Raw genomic sequence first — 14,952 nt, forward strand, 5'->3', positions numbered from 1 at the left:
TGGATATTTTATTTTCACCTAAAATAAATTTATAAATTAAAAATATTCAATTTTTAGCATTTAAATAATCAGATAAAAATAAAGTTTATTTCCCATACACTAAAATCAATTTTATTATTTTAAAATTCATATGAAAAATAGGAGCCCATGGAGGGCCAATCAAGGACCCCAAGGATGTGTGTGGGGTCGACTAAGGGACCTCTAGACGGCCACACCCCACTTATTTTGGATATTTATTTTAAATCATGTCTTGTTGATCATGGTGATCTTGTTGACCAAGTCAATTAATAATAAGATATGCTTAATAGAGTCCTAAGGTGTTTAGATATGTATATAAAAAATTTTGTCTAATCAAACAAATACTATATGATATTTTTTATATCTTTATGTTTGATGAGATAATGTTTAGGAAGCTGAAGGATAAGGTTCTAGCAGTTAAGTACTTCGATCTCGCCTCTCGAGTAGGGATGACCTAGTGGCAGGGTTCTGGGTTCATAACGAGCTTGTGACCGGAGATTGCTCTCTCGGGAACCATGTAAAGAAGACATGGACAGGGTACCAACCGGTGAAAGATGAATTAAGATCGTGAGGCGGGACTTACCACACGTGGGTCCGTGACATGTCCGAGCTGCTCGCATGGGCGCCCTCTTAGAACACGAAGAATGCCCCCATGCCTATTGTCGGTTTGGAATCAACTCCCTTGACTCATTTTTCTATGTTCCTGCTCACACACGCGTAAGATATCCAAACAAGCGGGTTTGGGGACCTAGACTTGTCAAAATTAAAATAAGGTGAAATGAAATGAAATGGAAGCAGATGAATTAAATTAACAATACAATTAGAAAATGGAATTAGAATGAAATAAAACAAATAAGCAAGAGAAATAGAATAAAATAAAGTAAAATAAAATGAAGGAGTTAAAAGATAAAATAAAATAAGGTAATAGAAATAAAAGAAAGTAAAATAAAAGAAAGTAGGTAAATAAAATGAAGTAAAATAAAGAGAAATAAAATAAATGAATAAAAATAAAAATAAAATAAAATAAGGTAGAGTAAAGTAGGACAAAATTAGTGAAATAAAATAAATACAATAAAGAAAATAAAATAGAATGAGTGAGGTAAAATAAAAATGAACGAAGTAAAAATAAAATATAATAAATGAGGTGATAAAAATAAAATAAAATAAAAAAGTACTAATAATAATAATAATAAAGAAGAAGAATGAGGTAAAATAAAATAGTTAATGAAGTAAATAAAATGGGGGTAAGAGAAGATAAGATAAATGGGGTAAAATAAAATATAAATTGAGTAAAAAAGGGAAAAAGTAAGTTGATTAATTGAGAGAGATAGAGTTAGTTTGTCACTGGGTTGAACGAAGTAGGGTGAGAGAAAACGAAACTAACGAACACTCCAAACGAAAAGAAAGAGGCGAAAGGGAAGAGTGGATTTCGCTTGGACATTTAGAGAGGGAGAAATAAAAAGGACAAAAAAAGGGTGTGAAACGGAGTCAACGAAACGAAATAAAAAAAAAACGAAGTTAACGAAACGAAATAAAAAAGGACAAAAAAAAAAAAAAAAAAAAAAAAAAGAAAAGAAGGGGAAGTAGGTTTCGCTTGTGGGTTTTTAGAGTGCGAGAGGGGGAGCGAATGGAAGGGAGTCGCAGAGGGAGAGAGTGAGATGGCGGAGAGAGGGGGCGACAGTGGCGGCGGTGGCAGCTGAGGTTGGGTAGTGAAAGAGGCGAAGATGGTAGAGGGTTACGGATGGATGGAGAGAGAGAACAGCGCAGGATGGAGGCTGCTGCAGAGGCTAGCGGAGGTGGGTTGAAAAGCACGACTAAGGGGCAGAGGCTGGCTAGAGGCGGATGGCGGAGAAGGCTGAAGGAGACAGCTAAGGAGCAGAGAGCATGGAGAGTGAGGTGTGCGAAGGCCGACAGTAATGAGAGAGGGGAGCAGTGGCTATGGCTTCGGAAAGTAGAAGGTAGGTTGGGGCATGAAGAAGAGTGGGCGGCAGAGTGGATTGGGGGAGGAGATGGCAGGGCAGCAGAGGTTGCTCGGCTGGTAAGTGGGAGTGGTGGCTCGGCAGGGAGAAGTTTGTGGACGCGTGGGAGTACAGGAAGAGAGAAGGAAAGGATGGACGTGAGGGAGTACAACAGAGATGACGTGAGGGACCACAAGGGTAGGTGGTCACAAGGGTGCATGGCATGAGTGAAAGGAAGAGAAAGAGACGCGGGTGAAAGGGAGGAGAGAGAGAGCCGTCGTGAGTGTAGAGAGGAGAGAGAGCCGCGTGACGAAAAAAAAGAGAGGAGAGAGCAGGAGAGAAAGAGAAGAGAGAGAAAGAGACAGAAACGTGAGAAAATAGAGACAACGGCGGAGCAAAGGGTAGACCCACATCGTTGTCTTTGCAATGAGAGAGAAAGACAAAGAGAGAAAGAGAACAGAGATGGCGATGAGGCCTGCTAAAAAAGGTAAGCCCACTGTTGGAAGTTATTTTTCATCATCATGGGCCCTCGCTCAATAAAAGCCTAGCAAACAATGAAAATTTCGATAGTTTCAAAATAGCCCCAAGATTGGCCAAGATCTTCATGAGGACTCTCAAGAGTCTCTTGCCAAGTTTTGTCTAATTCCAACATGTCTAAGGCAGTGCAGATTGAGAAACAGTTCCATCAAGATCGGCCTCTAGCACCCTGAAATGAACCCTATAACTAGAGCTATATTTTTAGTGTCTCAATTTGCTATGGGACCGCCGCCTTTGGATCTGGCACGGTTGAAAACCCTTAGGGGTCAAATTTTAACTTGAACAGACACTCCAGGAAGAAGTTATAAGAGAAAGAGTGATACAGGAGGAGCTGTACGTTATTCCCGTACGACCACCCTGCAACTCCACACCAATAAAGGGACAGTCACGAACAGTGATTTTCGACGCTCATATCTCGCCTGTCCCAAGTCAGATTGCTCTCAAATTTGGTGAGTATGTTCGTCTTGTCAAGACTAGCGTTTCGATATGTGGCACGTCCCGCGACGACGCCCGAGCTTGAAGAAAAGCTAGAGAGAAGTTGCTGATCCGTGAAGAAAGTATAGGAAATTTAGCAGCATCGCGCCTAACTCGAGCAGCCGAATCACGCCGCTCGTGAGCCCGATCAACGCGAGACCAATTCCATCGCGTGCGTAAGGTCTGGGGTTATCTCTGAACCGAACACCGTACATGATGAACGGTCGGATTCCACACACAAAGCCGATGAGGTAACTGCAAATTCTGTCGCTGAAATTCCAGATTCCGGCCAAAACTTCAAAGTTGCAAAATCTTCGTCTGGGCACGGAATCAAGTTGCGTTGTTGCCCTGTGATCATAACAGCATGCTCAGTGTGATCCAACGAAGAAATTACAGAACGTCAAGTAACGAGCACACTATCGATCTGAAGTTTCAAAATTCATTCAAATTTTAAGTCACATGATCGTGCCCTAAAAACACGATCCATGGCTCGAAGTTAGTATCAAATCGATCGTCATGCCGAGCCCTACAAAAAAACAATCATCTTTTGATCAAATGGGCATCAGAACGACCCCAAATCATCCATGCAAGATCACGCAAGTTCTAGGGCAACACAGGGATTGTTCTGAAATTTCACAAATTGTTAAGAAGGGGCATATCTGTCATTTTGTACCTTATTTTCTAATTTCTTTTAATTCAATTTAATCTTAATTTCCAACAATTAGGATTACTTTTAATCATCCACCCATGTTTGGGGCAAATTCTACATATATCACGTACCATCATTGTAGGCAAGGGACACAAGAGAGGACTCAACCCTTTACAAAAAGAGAGTTTTTACTTATTAAAGCTTCTCTTTCTTCTCATTGTTGGGTCACGTTTGAGAGAGAGAGTAAGGTAAGAGAAACTTTTGAATTGATATCCTTAGGCTCAAGGTAAATCTTCTCTCTCTTCTCTTTCTTTTCTTCTCTCTTCCTCTCTTTCTTCTTCCTCTTCTTCGTCTGAGCTCCTCTCAGAGGCAATGCATGGCAGTGGCAGTGCCGTGCATGCCTCTCCCGTGGTCTCATAGGTCGTGCATGGCGATGGCAGCGCCATGCGTGAGCTTCTTTCTCCTTCTGTTCGTCAATCTCTCTCTCGTAGTGACGCCTGTAGACGATGCTGCTCATCGTCGTCCGCAGACGTAGCTTCGATGCCTCAATGAAGAACTCAGACGGCGAAACTCGTTGCCGCCCGCAAGAGTCTTCCCCCCGTTACGCGCCTATTGCAGACGACGATGCATATCGTCTCCCTCGACAGGTCTCGATAATGCCTATTACTGTCTGCGAGCTTCCTTCGTGTGCTCGGTGCCCATCACCGTCCGTGAACTTCGTCCATGCGTTCGGTGCTCATCATCGTTCCTCTTGTGTCCCACGCCTATCGCCGTGCGCCTCGTGAGAACTATCGCTGCGTGCTTTGCAAATGGCTATCGCCGCACATTTCATGAGAGGCTATCGCCTCCTGCGCATGGGCGCGTTGCCTTCTTGTGTTGCCAATGGCGGTGCCTAGCGCCGTCCGTAGTTCACCACTCACCCTTCAGTCGTGGGCAGTAGTGCCTAGCACCGCTCAAGGACGAGGACGCTGCTACTCCACGGCCGTGGGTGGCAACGCCTAGCACCGTTGGGACCCCATTTCTTTGCCCTCTCGTGCCTTCTCTTCATACTACATTCTTCTCACTTGACTACATTCTTCTCACTTGACCGAGGGTTGACTCAATCTAGCACCGCCGTATCGGCCTCGGTTTCGAGTAGTATTACTGTCGTGCTGGTCCTGAGGACTATGCCCATCTTGCTACCACTCCAAGTCGGTCACATTCCAGCTATCGTGCTAGTCTCGTCCCTTCATCTAGTGTTCTTCTCTTTTCAGCATTCATTTGAGCCTTCCACTTCATCCCCCTAACTTCTCACATTCTTAGCCACACGAATGTGCATTGCTCTAAGGCAAGGGTGGGCCCCTCGACCCACTTGTCTTGCAAATTAACCATAGTAGTGTTGTGCAGAAAAATAAGGAGATTGCAGGTCAAGGGAGGCGATTCCGAACCAGCTACAACTACTAAGGGATTTCTTCGTGATCTAAGAGGGCACCCATGCGAGCTAGCCCGAGTAAGTCCCGAACCCACTTTAAATTTCTCTCTCATCGGTTGGTATACCTACCCTTGCTCTTGATCAAGGTTCCGAGAGAGCGATCTCAAATCCCGTGTTCACTAGAAACCCGCGGTACGTGCCGCCAGATCATTTGGATCAGGAAGGCGAGATCGTGGCACCTAACCAGCTTGGCGACTCCACTGGGACTTATTGCCCCTTAGTCGGACCAGTATCCTCTTTTGCTTTTTGCATTAATTTCTTTGGCATCTGGGTTGTTCAACCCGTTCATCTGAGTCGAGGACTTCCTTATCCCCATACTCGTGACTATCCTAGGGAAGCGAATTGCTCAAGCTTCCTTCCTTACTCTCTTGCTGAGTTACGACTCACAATTCTTCTCCCAAGTTCTTTCCTGGGAGGGGACTTAAGGGTCCCTGACTCCCCGCTTCTTCGCCTTGGTGGACCCTCCGCCAAGGCCCCTTGCATTAGTAGCACATCTACTACCGCACACGACACGCACCCTGCTACTGACAAGTCCCTTGCCGGTCATATTGCTGGGGTACACCGGAAGGCTGCCCTGACCTATTTTGCGAAAGGTAAGCAGATTGCCATCGCTCTTGAGGTTCGCTGTAAGGCGCCCCCCATACTCCTTCACCACTTCAAACCTCTATACCTAGAGGCTCGACACACAAAGGTGAAGACCCTATGGTCTCCATCTCTCGCACACACCCAAGGGCTCGTGGTCCATCCACTCGAGCCACACCTTGGGGCAACCTTCATGCTGCCTTGAGCTCGCACCCAGGGCTAGGCCTTCTCGGGTCGAACCCTACGTGTATCATACATTTGCTTCCCACAGCTCGGGGCAATGCTAACTCTATGCCACCTTGAGCACATGAGGCTCGATCACTTCATCCTCCCTTCCAACACACACAGCTCCAGCTTGTGAGAGATGGGCTCCTGCCTAGTCCCTCACAAACACAAGCTCACATGTTTCGGCCTCCTTCGGTCAAACCCATTGATCGAGCCCGAGCTGACTCCTAAGTCACCCAAACGGCTAACCCTAAAGGTGCACATGCACCGCCTTTGCAGGTTCCTCCCCGACCTCGACTTGGGCGAAGTCATGGACTAGCTCCTTCCTCTGTCGCTCTCCCGACACCAGGCAAGCACCTAGAGCCCTGCTACTCAAAGGTCTTCCCTAGGAGTACCATCTTGAGCCAGCCTCAGGTCAGCCGCGCACCCGAGCCTCACAAAGGAATTCGAGGCAATGACCTGATGTCATACAGAGGTCTTCAGCCTCCAAGGTAGAAACCCAGGTTGCCTTCGTCCTTAAGCCCGACTCCCTGCTCCAACTCATAGACATGGTGCTCAAACAAAGTGGGGGTAGTCCAGGTCTCAAGCTCGATTTTGGAATGAAGTCCACAACCGCCTCAGGATTAGGCAAAAGAGAGGCCTGCATATCCTGACCAAAGAAGCCTCCAAGGCAGTGTCTCCTGCCTCATAATCCCTTTTTCCCTCTCCAAACTCCAGAACCTAAGAAGGTCCAAGAATATTGCTCGGTCATCACTGCCCAGAATCCACGGTCCCAAGACCGTCGAGAACCGGTCCTCACAAGATCGGCATACAAGGCTCGAGTCCAGTTGGGGCAAGCTGAGCAAGAAGAGCGAATGAACCGGTTCGAGGTAATGATGCAATCCATCCTCAAAAAGATGGAACTCCTAGGAGCCTCTAGGTCTCATCAAGAGACCGACTCCCCGTCTGGTGAAGACACAGTCCCTAAGCAAACTCCCCCACCAGTCTCTCAAGACAATTCTGCCTCCCGCGGGGTTTCCCAAACCAACATAGATGCCATGGTGGCCCATAGTCTCAAGAACATGGTCCCAGGCATGTAGGAGGCGCCACTCTATTAGAAGCCATACCCTTCGTACATTGACCAGGTGTCGTTCGCCCAAACTACCAAAAAGAGAAACTCCCCCTGTTCAATGGTATGGCATCTCCTCATCAGCATACCGCCCACTTCCAAGCAGCTTGTAGGGAGACAACAACTGACAGACGACTTCTCCTCGTCAATTCGTCGAGACTCTTGAAGGGTCAGCCTTTCAATGGTATGCTCTGCTACCTCCAAACTCGGTGCATAGGTGGCAAGAAATGGAGCTGTTGTTTTGCCGACACTTCTATGAAGTCCAAAGGAACGTGGAAACCATCGAGCTCCTCACTCTGATGCAAGACCCTGGGGAGCCAGTTGACAAGTTCATCACCTGATGGAGAGAGTTGGCATCCTTTCATGCCACTCCCATGGCTGATAAGGAAGCGGTCCAGACCTGCATGTGGAATATGCTTTTTGAGATCAGCCGTTTGACAAGTTCATCACCTGATGGAGAGACTTGGCATCCTTTCATGCGACTCCCACGACTGAGAAGGAAGCGGTCCAGACCTACATATGGAATATGCTTCCTGAGATCGCCCTTCATGTCAGAGCTCATCTTTAAGACAGTTCGTATTGAGGGATTGTTCAAGCACCATGGCAGCTCTCGCTAATAACTCTCCGGCTCAAATTCTCGCTCCAACAGTCGGGGCAACCAAAAAGCAGTGATCAGTGCGGCCATCATCGTGACTGACGCTAAGAGCGCGGATCCTCAAGCCTTGGACCTTTCCAAGGCACAAACACCTCAGGCCGGGCAAGGAACAATCTTACAATAAGGTCCCGCCTCTTAAAAATAGCAAGCGAAACGACTTTTGGATCCAACATCAGAATAAAGTTTACCCCTTCGACAAGGAGTGGACTCCTGCACTGCTTTGACTACTACTAGAACAAAACATGATCCGGTTGCCAGAGGCCAACACCGCAGAGCTGGTTGGGCAGGAGACACATGAGAGGTACTGTGTCTATCGTATGAGAGTAAGCCATCCCACTCATTACTGCTATAAGCTCAACGACACTATCAAAGCCCTTATTAACAAGGGTCAGATAAAGCTTGAAGAGTTAAAGAAAGCATTCGGGGTAACTGAGGCTTCTCACATAGTAACAATCCCAGAGGGCGACGACTCAGCCGCTATCCTCCGTGCATTTTTCTCCATAATGCTCGAAGAATGACTCGTCACTCCCAAGCCGACACGGCAACCCAAGTTCCTGCCACTAGAAACCGAGAACCTCTGGTGTGCGTATCACCAGATACGAGGCCACGACGTCAGCGAATGCACCGGCTTCCACGAGCTCTTAGCAAAGAAGATGCAGCAGTGCTAGGAAGTTCAAGGTAACCCAGAAGGACACCCTAAAGCCCTTCTTCCATAAGCCAAGGGAAGCGCCGAGCTAGACCCTCTACAAACCCTTTTCTAGGCAATGCTCCAACATGGCCTCGTCACTCCCAAGCCAACTAAGCCGCCAAAGCATCTTGCCCATGGAATGGAGAAACTCTGGTGCCCGTACCACCAAGTATGAGGCCACGAACTCAAAGAGTGCTCTGGGTTTGAAGCTATAGTCATAGAAAAAGTTTAGAAAGGTCACGTTGTCTGTGCCATCCTCCCAGAACACTTCCAGGGCGTCGCTCCCGTTCAAGAGGAAGCCACACTACAAGCCTCTCATGAGCATACACTGGACCCTTCAGAGCTCTCGACCTCTCAACCTTGGGAAGTCTACCATGGGCGAAGTAGGCTCAAATCCATGAAGCGTGAGGCAGTCCATCAAGGTAGGGCTACTCATCAGCCCGGTAGGATGGTCCAAGAACCTACGTGGGGATCCAGAAGGAGACGGCAAGCACCTAGGTCAGCCCGTCGAAGAAATCGTCTTCCTCAACCACCAGTCAAGGAAGAATTTCTCAGGCCTCTCCCCCCACTGCCGACCTTGCAGGACTTCATCCCAGGCGCAGCTCGCCTTATCCTTTCATCCAATCAGGCGGATGTCCTTGAGTCACCAACAACTCAAGATTCCTCCAATATGGGTGAGGACTTTAAAAGTACCCCACAACGGTCAAAGTCAGAGCAAGACCTAAAATACCCCCTGCAGTCGTCCAATATGGGTGATGATACTAAAAGCACCCCGCAACGGTCAAAGCGGGGGCAAGACCTAAAATACCCCTCGCAGTCGTCAAATATGGGTGATGATGCTAAAAGCACCTCGCAACGATCAAAGTCGGGGAAAGACCTAAAATACCCCCCATAAACGTCCAATGCCGACGACGATGTAAAAAACTGCCCGGAACGTTCTAACTCTTCTTCTCCTCCCTCCTCTTCTATTTCTTCCACAGGTGCAGCTCGACAATGTTCAGATTTTGACACTCTAAACAGAGAGCTAGGAGGCACCAGCCTTAGTAGGTCGCAACAAAAGCACCTTGGAGAGATGCTAACCCAGGCAGCTAGATTCTCAACGGTTGTTGATGCCCTGACAGACCGAGCCAAAACAGAGTCATCTTCAGGCTCCTGCTCCCACGAGGCCTGCCACATGATCCAAGTGCATGAAGCACCCAGCTTGGGGCAAGCACCAAGTGATCCCAGTCATAAGGTCATGAACTCCCCATTGAAAGCTGACCCTTCCATTGCCTGGACTAGCCAGAGACTGGTCCTCTCCCACACTGTGTCCCTCCTAAAAGCCGAGATGTCGGGATCATGGGTTTCTACATTCGAGGTCAATGAGACTCCTTGTGAGTTCCCTGATGAGTAACTCCAGGAAGCTTCAAAAGAGTGGGAAGAAGGTGGCCAGGGCACGGCTGATGAGTTTGAAGAGATCAACCTGGGGGATGAGGCCGACTTGAGGCCAACTTTTATCTCAACAAAAATATCCCCAGAGGAGAAAGAAAGTTATATTTCCCTCCTTCGAGCAAATCGAGACGTCTTCGCCTGGCATTATCATGAGATGCCCGGTCTAGACCCTCAGATTGCTGTCCATCGCCTCGGTACTGATCCCACTATCAAAACCATGAAGCAGAAATCAAGAAGGTTTATACTCGACCTCGAGATGCAGATCGACGCTGAGGTTAAAAAGCTCAGGCAAGCTGGATTCATACGTGAAGTCAAATACCCAAGATGGCTGGCAAATGGTGTCCCAGTCAAAAAGAAGAATGACCAAAACAGGGTCTGTATTGATTTCTGTGACTTGAACGTCGCCTGCCCCAAGGACGACTTTCCCCTGCCGTTCACTGAGATGCTCGTCGACTCCACGACTCATTGCCAAATCTTCTCCTTTATGGATGGGTATTCTGGTTATAATCAAATCAAGATGGCTCCAGAAGATGAGGAGGCCATTGCGTTTTTTACCCCAAAAGGTATCTTTTGCTACATTGTGATGCCTTTCGGGTTAAAGAACGCCATGCCACATACCAGCGAGCCATGACGACCATCTTCAAGGACATCATCCACAAGGAGGTCGAGTGCTATGTGGACGACCAGGTGGTGAAATCTGAAACAAAAGATGCTCACATACAAGACCTTAAAAAGGTATTTGAACTGCTGCGGCGTCACCAACTAAAGATGAACCCCTTGAAATGCGCCTTTGGCGTATGCTTAGAAAAGTTCTTAGGGTTCATTGTGAGGTATCAAGGGCTGGAGATCGAGTAGGTCAAAATCAAGGCAATTCAGGACATGCCACCGCTAATGACCCTGTATGAACTACGGTCTCTCCAAGGACAGCTAGCCTACATTCGAAGGTTCATCTCAAACCTTTCATGATGATGTAGGCCCTTTCTTACCTCCTGAAGAAGGAGACCCCCTTCATATGAGACGAAGTGTGCCAAGCTGCGCTTGATGACATCAAGCAGTACTTGTTGAATCCACCAGTACTCTCTACACTAGTGTTAGAAAGGCCTCTTATCCTATATATGACCGCCCTTGATGAGTCACTCAGGGCACTCCTAGCGCTGAACAATGATGGAGGGAAAGAGACAGAACTCTATTATCTCAGCCACAGGATGCAGGGGGTTGAGAAGAATTACCCTCCCATTGAAAAGATGTGCTTAGCCTTGATCTTCGCAGTGCAGAAGCTCTGCCATTACTTGCTCAGTCACGAGGTCAAGTTAATTTCCAAGGCGAACCTGGTCAAGTTCCTTATGACGCGGCCATGTTTGTTAAGATATTTGGCCAAGTGGGCGTTATTGCTGATGGAGTTCAACATCACATATGTATCTCAAAAGGCAGTTAAAGGTCAAGCCCTAGCAGACTTCCTTGTGGCTCACCCAGTCCCTTCAGAATCTCCCCTGTCAAGCGATCTCCCGGATGAAGAAGTTTTCTGTACGGCACTAACTCGGTCATGGGAGATGTACTTCGACGGAGCATTCCAGTCTGATAGAGGGGGCACCGGAGTTGTGTTCATGACTTCCAATGGTGGAATGATCCATCTATCCTTCTCACTCGTAGAGGCGTTTTCTCATAATGAAGTTGAGTATCAAGCCCTCATAATCGGACTAGAGATCGCTCAGGAGCTAGACCTGGAACAGCTAAACATCTTCAACAACTCTAAGCTTGTCATCCGACAGCTTAAGGGGATTTATGACGTAAGGAAGGGTACTCTCAAGCCTTATCATGACACTATCAAGTCTTATATGGCCCAGTTTGATGATTTCTCCCTAAGTCATAATCCTAGAAGGCTAAACTCGCAAGCTGATGCGCTCTCAAAGCTTGACGACCCTATTCAATTGTCTTCATCAGGGCCTACTCCAGTCTGGGTAACCGAATGGAGACACATTGACTTGAGAACCAAAGTTGAAGCAGATGATGAGAGGGACGTCTTCTCTGAATGCCCACCTTACCCATTTGGAGCACTCCTTGCAGCCAAGGATGTCATTAAGGCAGAGCAAGAAATGTCCCGAGGTAAAGAATTCAAGGCCGAGAAGCAAGAACCTGAATTCTTTGGCCTGATGTGCGCGGAGGTCAAACAAGTGGAAGACTAGAGGGAGCCTATCATGGACTTCATAAAGCATGGAAGGCGACCTCAAGATCAGGCGCAACGTAATGGCATACGACAAATGTCTACCAAGTACACCCTTCTCGATCGGGACGTTCTCTTTCGTCAATCATTTGACGGAGTTCTCCTCAGATGCGTCGATACACAAGAGGCGAGCAAAGTACTCGAGGAAGTGCATTTAGGTATCTGCGGCTGCATCAATCCGGCCTAAGCTCTACGAGCGCATCCGTAGACTCGGCTATTATTGGCCTTCAATGGTGGCCAATGCCCAAAACTATGCTAAAAGATGCCAGATGTGCTAAATACACTCAAGCCTCATTCATCAGCCCTCAGAGCCTCTGCATCCTACAGTGACATCATGGCCCTTTTCTTAGTGGGGTATGGATATTATAGGAGCCATCGACCCTCCTTCTGCCTTGGGTCATGCCTTCATTTTGGCAGCGACAGATTACTTCTCCAAGTGGGCTGAGGCAGTCCCTCTTCTCAAATAGGTTCTAAAGACCACTGTGGCTAACTTCTTGCGTCACCACATCATATACCGGTTCGGGTTCCAGACCGAATAATCTATGATAATGGCCCTCAGTTCAGGAGCCATCATGTTGATCGCCTTGCCAATCAGTTTGGCTTCGAGTGGAAGCACTCGACCATGTACTACCCTCGAGCCAATGGTTTAGCTGAGGCGTTCAACAAAACTCTGTGCGGGGTGCTCCGAAAGTCAGTTTCAAAGTTGAAGAAGAACTGGCATGAGAAGCTGCCTAAGGCTCTGTGGGCTATCTCACCACCACTCGCAATGCTACAAGCTCTATCCCTTATTCCTTGGTCTATGGAGGTGAGGCAGTCTTACCCCTTGAGGTTTAAATACCCTCACTCCATGTCGCTATACATCATGGACTAACCGAGGATGAGAGAGTTAAGCTCTGTTACCAAGAGTTGAATGCCCTTGACAAAAAGAGACTAAGGCTCAGCAGAACCTCGAGCTCAATTAAGGAAGAATGAAGAGAGCCTTTGACAAGTCTGTCAAGGTTCTCTCACTCACTCATGGGGACCTAGTCTTAGCAGTCAAGAGACCTATTGGCATGCACGAGCGCCGTAAAGGAAAGTTTGAACCTAAGTGGGAAAGCCCATTCATAGTCAAGAAGGTCACACCAAATGGGGCCCATATACTGACGAACTCAGATGGAGAGGAGGCAATGCCCCCTATCAATGAGTGATACCTAAAGAAGTACTATCCGTGATACATATTCAAGAAAAGAGACTCAACACAAAGCAAGTAAGGTAGTCCGAACAAATTCTAACTCTTGTTATTGCAGTAAAAATGAGTTACAAGATACAAGCCAAGAAGCCCATTATTAGGGAGGTTACAATTCTCTTATATCTGAGGGAAAGAAAATAGTTGACACTAAAAGTGTTGCTCTTGCATCTAAGGATAAGAGGACAGTTACAAACCAAAAACCTGCGATGTTGCTCTTGCATCTGAGGATAAGATGACGGTTACAGGCCAAAAGAAATGCCTTCCTCAAGAAGAAGAAGCAACCCACCAAAGAAATGCTCTCCTCATGAAGAAGAAGCAAAACTACTTGGAGAAGTTAGCCAAAGAGGATGGTTATAGGCTAAAAGAAGAAGCCAACCATTTCTGACTCAGCTTTAATTCATCTGACGTGTATATCAAACATACAAGGCATACTTCTTTGGCAAGGAATTGGCCTATGATGGAGAGCATACCCTGTTCAGAGTGGACGCCCTTCCACAGAGCAACATGGACTTCACGGTTGTGCTGGAGGACTTGGCTTCCAACATATCGTTGTGGTAGGGCCTCCTCGTTTGCCATCACTCTTGACCCCCGCAAGACATCGCCGTCCATGGTCATCGCTGTGTGCAACACAATGCCGCATCTTATCATTGCCACGGGTAGGCCAACGTCGCGCGTGACCATTGTCACGAGCGGCATGCTCCCGAGTGTGGCTATCGCCATGCATGGTCTAGAGACACGCGAAGGGAGCGTTGCATGCGACTTAGTGACGCGCAAGCCCTTGAAGTGCCCTAGTTCCCGCCGTCTCCAATTCCCGGGGGGCATTAACTCCCACGCCTCTTCAGTTCCCCCAACCGTTGCCCCTCGCGGGCGGTCCACCTACTTACGGCCCTTCACCTCTCCCAGTCAGAAACACTTTTCTGCCTGCTGGGACCCTTTTTTTCCCCTTTTCTGATAGTCGAGAATGTAATGAAAACCATTGGAATCCCCAAAAAGCTTCCTTGCAACCTCGCAGATTTTCCCTCCTCCCTGGTTTTCCCACTTCAGCAGTTTGCCACAAACTCACCGGAATCCCACTGAGTTTCCGATGAGCCCCACTACTCCTCCTTCTTCTCCTTCAATAACCAGAGGACTGACAGAGCCCTCTAAACTCTCTGAAACGTCCCCTTCAATCGCAGAACTACCGGAGAAATGCTCGAACTCCGGCAGAGCACCTCTGCAAAACCTGCTAAGGCTCTGAGAAGCCCTATTTCCCCCTCAAAGAGCCTCGACGCTCTCCGAAAATGTTTGCAATCACAGTACGAAGCTTCGCGACCTCCTGAATCTCACTAGAAAAGCTCCTAACCGCTTGCCTCTGCAAATTTTGGCTAAGAAGTTCTCATCGAAAATCTCTTGCCAGAAGCTCTGGTTCTCTCTCTCTCTCTAAAAACTCTTCAATTGTTTTACCCTTCGGTAAAACAATAAAATGGGGTTTTCCCCCTTTTTATACTCAGCAGTGCCGCAAACTGCCCTCGACAAAGTCGAAATGATGCTCCAGTCCTCAGCTCTTGACGGCAATAGGACCAGGCCGGGAAGGTCAGGCTTGAGACCTGAAAAGGCTATTGCCGCGCGCTTCATTCAGAGGCTACCACCGCGCCTCGTTAGGAGGCTATCGTGGCATGCCTCGTCAAGTGGCCATCGCCGTGCGCTTCATGAGGACTCAATGCCGTG

The sequence above is a fragment of the Amborella trichopoda genome, chromosome 1 (assembly GCF_054954075.1).
Source record: "Amborella trichopoda isolate Santa Cruz 75 chromosome 1, AtrichopodaSantaCruz75HAP2 v2.0, whole genome shotgun sequence".
Lineage (NCBI taxonomy): Eukaryota > Viridiplantae > Streptophyta > Magnoliopsida > Amborellales > Amborellaceae > Amborella > Amborella trichopoda.